General features: G+C 35.2%; 1 protein-coding gene across 1 annotated transcript in view; it reads left to right on the forward strand.

Moving 5' to 3' along the window:
- Positions 1-2,797: 2,797 nt before the first annotated feature.
- The window catches only part of LRRC9 (leucine rich repeat containing 9), a 64,874-nt gene continuing 59,945 nt past the window's right edge, over positions 2,798-7,726 (forward strand). Inside the window, exon 1 of the mRNA XM_072428119.1 lies at positions 2,798-2,849. The gene's annotated coding sequence lies outside the window, so the exon portion shown is untranslated. The remainder of the gene's footprint in view (positions 2,850-7,726) is intronic.

Here is a 7,726-nt window from a genome sequence, read left to right on the forward strand (position 1 = left end):
AATTAGTCACTTTCTGCTCCCATTCACTTGATAAGGAGTGGCTGGGACCATTGTTTTACATGTAAAATTGGAAAAGCCCTTTCGGGCTGTTAGAGTGGAATCTCCCCAACAAGGTCACATACAGCACTACAAACTTAACCAAAGTTTTCTTTTTAACCTTTGCAGCTTTCCAACACTGGTGATCTCCTGCAGTCTATTTGAAGCCACATCTTGTCTACATGCATACCCAAATAATGGTTGTACAGCATTTCTCAGAGCAGATTTTCTAATGGTGACAAAAGTGGAAGATCCCTGCAAGATGTGTGCTGAGAATGCTGATTGAAGTCCACATCAGAAGCTAAAGTGATACATGAACTACAAAGGAGCACAATTTAGGGGCAGGGTGTTGTCAGCTGAAACAAAAAGAAAATGAACAAGAATAGCAGGATTGTCAGGTATTATTTTAATGGAAACAGCAGTTTTAAAAATAATGCAAAAATACATTGTCAAAGAGAATTTATTTATTATTTAATAATAATATTTTTTTATTTGGATAATTTAAGTTTTTTCTTAATATTGAACTCTAGAAGTCAATTGCATTTGGTGCTGATAAATGTTCCTTCGACCAAAATTGGCATTCATAGTGGACATGGCACCTGTGTCACTATACTGTGTGTTGCCGATATGTGTTTTGTAGAGAAGTGAGATTATCAGAAAATTCTAGGTAAGTCTTGTCATTAGGGAATTCAGTGCAGCTATTTAAAAAACTCACATAAGACATAGATGGATCGGACAGTATATGGTATATGACACCGCATGAGTCATTGGATGATTCATTGAGAGAGAATAAGTAGCTGGAAGAGGACTGGTAAAGTTTGCACACTTTGCGCTGTATGAAATCCTCTACAAAAGAATGTCATTGTCTGTTCTCCTCTGTCTATACAGAAATGTTACGTTTATGTGTCTTAGAAATACAAATTTATTTGCAGATGTGACTCTCAGCTTAAAATGAACAAAATAAAAACAGTAATATTGTAAGGAAGCATATTTCACCATTTCAGTGCTGGCAGTTGCTTACGCTTTATGGATAAGAGTCTATATTTACAGTTCAGCTATGGACCTATCAATTTTCCAAGTTTTTTAATTTAGAAATTTTAATATATATATATATATATATATATATATTTATATATATATGCAAACAATACTTTTTTGGAAATATATAATATACAGCACAGTTTATAGAGCCAGGCATTGTGGAGTATGAAAGATACAGCACAGTGCATATCGCTAAAAAGGAGAATATATGATTGATACATAGAGTATATATATAGAGATATATAGAGTAAAAAAGAGAATATATGATTGATACAGTGAAGTACTGCAGAATATGTAATGTTAATACAGTCACAGGTAATAAAACAGGACAGCATGCATTGTATAATCTACATAGGGTCTGATTTATTAAAGCTCTCCAAGACAGAAGATAGACTATCAAAGGAGAACCTAGGTGATCTGCAAACCTGAGATGGATTTGGTCCTGGATTGAAAACACTTGCCAACTAATAGCAAAATATTTTAAGAAATTCATTACATGTTTGCTGGATCGTTCATATTCACCCATAATAGTCTAACCTATTGTCTTCAATCTTTGAGAACTTTAATAAATCAGGCCCATGGAGTCTTAAAGCCAAGCAGAGTGGAGTTTATAATGTTTAGCAAAGTATATAAGTGTATTATATACCATGCATCACAATTTATAAAAAATCATTATGGAATATTTTATGTATAACAAATGTTATTTTCAAAATAATAATGAATTGCACTGTAAAAGCTGTAATGGTAATGCCTAATAGATTGTCTGGTGCATGCTCCTATGTGGTGTGTATCTGGGTTTGGAATAAGATGCTCTTCTTTCTGGGCATAGTAGGTCTTGCGGGATTCTAACTTCACTATTGTGGGTATTGTATGTTCTGCTGTGCTCACTTTTCTGGGTATGGCACTGTATATGTGCTGGGTATGATGAGTGCCCGTACCCACATCACTTCCTGTGTGTGCAACTTTCACAATCAGTGGACTTCTATAGGAACGTGAAAACGTTTTCATTTTCATCTCATAAATAAGGACACTTTTATTCTGTATCTATGGGAAATAAAAATAGGCACTGATCTACAATTGTTTACTAATGTAGCACAAAATCTAACATATTCAATATATATAACGATGCTAAACGCAGTAAGTCAACATTCAGAAAGATTCTATTCTGCACCAATGTGTAGAACAATACAGCAAACTTCCAGCTCCTTGGAGATTTCTTCTATAAGGGGAAATAAAAAGGAAAATTACACTTTTATTAGGAACTTTGTTGTAAAATATATACCGGTAACTTTAACATTAAAAAAATCACCAACCTGCTAGGACAGTGTTCGCCAACCAGTGGTCCATGGGACAATTTTGGAATTTCCAATTTTTATTTTATTATTAATAAAACAAAAATATTATTCTAATAAATTCTTATCTTCTAAATTCACAAACTGTACTAGAGATGGAAAAACAAGGGAGGCCCAGTGTAGTCTTAAGTTATATGAGGCAACCATTGCCGATCCATACACTTCAGTATTGTTTCAACCATTACAACAGTCACCCTGCTCCACGAATACCGATTCTACCGATTTTAATGTATTTGTTAATTTCTCAGATGCTCTTTTAGTATAACCTTAACTGTGTATTTTCTTTAACTGTTATATTTAATGACATCAAATAGTTTGATTTTGATAACTATCATTTCTTGTTTGGTCTTAGATTTGAATGAAATAAACCCATAATGAGTGATAAAAAGCAAACAAGACACTATATGGTGGGAAGGTAAGGTGAGTACACCCATTTTCCCATACCCAAAAGAAATGTGTGATACCACCCCAAAGTCATCTTCATTACAGCAGGATTAAATACAGCAGCCTATTTTAGTTGTTTTTTTTTTCCTACAGGTTTACTTAAACAACAGCAGTAACATAAATAAGTAAACATCTATATTAAAATATTTTTTTTTATATTCAAGAAAAACATTCTACTATGATATCATTTTTACTTGTAGGCTTTTGATACATTTTGTGCGGATGTTATTTGTTCTGTAAGGTTATTGTGTTTTTGCAAACAATAGTACTTACTATTAAACTGAAACACAGAAAAAAATAAAGATCGGTGTACAGGAATTTCTGTGTTATTATCATGTGCCTTTAGAGAGCAGTACAGAAGATTACTACTTGCTACTAACTTCAGTAATAGGCTTAGGTGTCATAATCTGATTTATTACAAGCTAATGATCATCCTGTGTTACATACAGAGTACTTTCAAACATTGGATGAATGTGTACAAGGCCATACAAACATTGCATTGCGGAATAGCAATAACTGGATTAGGAAAGTTTGCCTGAGAGGGGGTACCAATTCGGACAACTGTATTAAATGAGCCAAAGGTGTACTGAACCCTCATCATCCCTGATTTACTGTATCCTAATCCTGCAATACATTTCTCTATTAAATGTTGCCATTGTTTTAAGGTTTGTATGTATTCTGTATTGTTGCTATTACTCTGTGTTATTCCTGTTTCTTATTAATTGATCTCGCTGTTGCATCATCCTTTAACAAAATTAGAATTAAACAAAAGAGCCAAAGGAATACCTATGAAGTGTCTGTATTACAGTAGGGAAGCTATATATCTCTGAAGCTGGAAGGAGTGGTGCTAAGCAAAGTGGGTATGGGTTTGTCCATTTATAACTTATATAGGTGGTATTTTGCTTTTTGCATTGTTTTAGAATAGGATCAAACATTTCCTTCTTTTGCACAAAATTGGCCACTGTGCTGGTTTCTTTTACTCTCCTGTTTGCCCTCTATTTCTCTGCAAGCAACAGAATATTATTAGAAGGCACAACAAATATAATGACCCTGTCCATGAGTATGTTCCATATCTTCAGAGGCAATAATGCACAACTTTTATTAAATTGCCAGTAGGGGCCCAACTGTTGGAGTTTTGTTGCTCTTAGGTTTCTTACAACCTATGGATCCCAAACGCAATCCTGGAAGAGAGAAAAGTGGACCCCAAAACAGGTAGAATGCCTAACTAGCTAACGTTTTATATGGCGCATGGCACAAATTATGTTTTATTAGCCAAATGAAGTCTGGAAGTTGGCATGCCAGCATGCAGTCGTAAAGTAAGGCAGGTTGACTTAGGTTGGATGACATCTGGGCACCCAGCAGTTGGTGGGACAGTTTAAATCCCTAAAATGTTGTTATTCTAGTTTTTATTAAAATGGTATATATGGTAAAGTATTTTGTCTTCTATTTATTTCAGCATTACTTGGCTGTGAAATATTGCTTTTTCATAGTCTTAATTAACCATAGCAACCTGTGAATGGCTAGATCTAAAAGAATCAAATATATGGACTCAGGGTAACAGTGCACCAGTATGATGGTTGCATCCATAAAGATCCATGATTCAAAAGAATCAAATACATGGACTCAAGGTAACAGTGCACAAGTATGATGGTTGCATCCATAATGACCCATGATCCAAAAGAATCAAATACAGGGACTCAAGGTAAAAGTTCACCAGTATGATGGTTGCATCCATAAAGATCCATGATCTAAAATATTCAAATACATGGACTCAGGGTAACAGTGCACCAGTATTATGGTTGCATATAAAATACGATATGTTGAACATGTTTCAGAATTTTTTACCCTACTTGTACAGTATATGAACTCTACTCATATATGGTGACCTTCAGCAGCTTAAGTTTAAAGTAGCTTAATCCAATGAAAGCTGAACTTCATGTAAGCAGCTGAATGTACAATTCAGATACATATATGTCAAACTAACTGCCAAAGGATTTATTAATTACAGTATATAGCCAATTATGTTATCTAAGCACACCTGCCAAAGACCGCCCCGGTTCATTTAAACAATATTGGTTGGTCAAGGACACCCAAGCCAGTTTGACAATAAAGGACACCATTGTGATAAAGTCTGCCTGTGATCTACAGCACTGTGCAAAGTAATAGAGTCCAGACTGGTTGACCTTTTTCTTTATGCAGCCTGTATACTATTGGAGACTGTGTCGATGGGCTTTAGGCTTATGTTTATAGATCAGTTTGACATTAGTTAGAGATGCTTCTAAGAATATTTTTAATGCATTGACTGCTGTATTTGAAATACAATTGGTGTCCTTGTGACCAGCATTTGACCTGCTTCAATGGGCGTTTTGCATTTCCAAAACAAACTTTAAGCCCATTGTCACCGGCCCTACATATATGAATACAGAAAACAAATTCAAACGCTAAGGGCTCTATTTAGCTGTGGAAGAATCCCACAAGGGAATATTCAGGGGAATCTCTGATTCTCTGTTTTATAATTAGAGACCTAAGTTTGGGTACCTAAACTAATTCTATTAAAATGCTATTTATTATTTAATAATATAGTGAATTTAAAGCAAAATTATAAGCAAAAAAAAAATAACTCCAGCCATGCTTTATTCATGGACCTGGGTGAATGAAAAGTAATATATATAATTGCACTTGTCCAAAAGGAGATATATTTGTCCTAAAAGTTGCAATGCAGGTACAATCACCCCTACATTCTGCAATCAGCTTAAATTAATTTGATTGTAAACTCTTAGATTGTAAACTCTTTACAGCAGGGTCCTCTCCGTTTTGTTTCATTGTTTGTATCAGTCTATTATTTGCAATTCCTATTTATTATGTTGGTGCTATATAAATACAGTTTATTAATAATAATAATTGTGGCAGAACTTTACTGGAATGTTAGTTTCAAGTTAAAAGTCTTTTAGAACATTAGAGCAGATTATTGTAGGTTGGTTGTAATGCATATTTATGTTTGTGTCACCCATAACGGGAAATCCAGAAATCCTGAAGTTCTTCTTCATGGGTTACTATAAACACAAGTCTGCCAGTCTGTTGTCTCATAAAGAATGAAGGTCATGGTGGTATCTATCTGTTCTCAAACCCAGCCCACAGGAATCATGGCACCTTATTTTTTCACTTGGCTTACGTTTTCTTGCAGCATGAATTGGTATTTTTTTGCAGCGTGCAACATCGTATGCAAATGACCTCCCATTTTTGTGATTTTCATGTGTCCTTATTAAGTCAGTTTCCCTGCTGTTTATTCAAAAACGTGCTTTGTCTAAGGAGAGCAGGGTTGTTTCTTGGTTGCCCGTTTAAAAAATTACCATTCTATCAGATATTTGCAATTAAGCTCAGAGACAAACATCTGAAACTGAGTGACAATATTTTATGCAAAATATTTTACTGCCCTTATATACTGTCCCCTTGTGATCAATTCATATTTAAAATACAGTTTTATGGGAACTAATCCTAATAAAAATGGCACAGATTGTAAACTGCTTGGTCTCCTGAGTAGATGCTAGCAGTAGAAGGTATCGGATGGTGTTTTAAATCATCAAGAATCATACAGCTTTAATGATGGGTGTACTTTATACTTATAAATCTTTATCTAAACTATGCATAGTATAATAAAAGTATCATTATTGTAGAACACAGTTATGCAGCTGGTTTGTTACACTGATTGACACTGATTGACTCTCTGATTGAAACTCTTTAGAACTTCCCATTGGCTTGTTTGTGTCCCTCTGCCTGCAAGTAGTAAAATTGTGGAATGTAAATCATCACATTTTAATGTTATAAAAAGGGTGGCTGTTGTTTTAATTCTTTAGCTTTTTTTAGGGGGGGGGGGGCATCCCTCACCTTCTGTCTTTACTGCCACAGTGGTAAAGACTGAATGGGAAACATGTAACCTATCCCAGGAGGCTTTGGGCTGCTACTTGTGCGTATGCCCTAGCCTGGTCGTATGCAGAAAGGGCTTTTCTGGAATGTAAAAAGAAAAAGTGCTGATACAAAAGCATTCATCCATACAAATGCATACATTTTCTGGAAGAAACGTTAGCTGAACTGGCGCCAGTCCAGTGCAAAATCGAGTGACGCAAGACTAGGACAAAAGAAGATGGACACCCAGTGTCCAGTCCGCGCAGGAAACAAGAAAGAATCTGTGATGGTGCAAGAGCTACTGGAATTGGATTACAGAGGGATTAAGTGTTCTTTTAAAGTAAAGGTGTTTTTTTTAATGAAAGTTATTATTAATATTATTATTATACAGCATTTATATAGCACCAACATATTATACAGCGCTGTACATTTAATAGGGGTTGCAAATGACAGACCAATACAGACAGTGACACAGGAGGAGGAGAGGACTGCTTTAAGAACTTTCTGCTTTATAATATTTTGTGAAAGACACAATTCACTCTAATTTTACAATATACAGCACCATTCTGATAAAGTCATACATGTTATCTCTTCTACTCTGAGCCTGTTCATTATATGATAGGGAGCATGCAGCATTCTGCTGTGGACTCAGCTGAGGTCCTGACCCATCCAATTCAAATGAATAGGAGAGGTTGGGAATTATTTTTTGCATGTATCTGTGGCAGATCATAGAATGGTTCCCAGAGGCAACTAGACTCATTTGGCCTTGCAGTTGTTGTTTAAAGATTTGTGCGTTCATTTGTACTCATTCATGTGTACTAATCTATAGAATCAAGAAACAGAGGACAAAGGGACCTGAGATTAAAATAAGACAGTAAAGAACTACCCTGTTTCCCCGATGATAAGACACTGTCTTATTTTTTTTGGAAGGCCAAAATATGCTCTAGGGC

The sequence above is a fragment of the Pyxicephalus adspersus genome, chromosome 12, assembly GCF_032062135.1.
Source record: "Pyxicephalus adspersus chromosome 12, UCB_Pads_2.0, whole genome shotgun sequence".
Classification (NCBI taxonomy): Eukaryota; Metazoa; Chordata; class Amphibia; order Anura; family Pyxicephalidae; genus Pyxicephalus; species Pyxicephalus adspersus.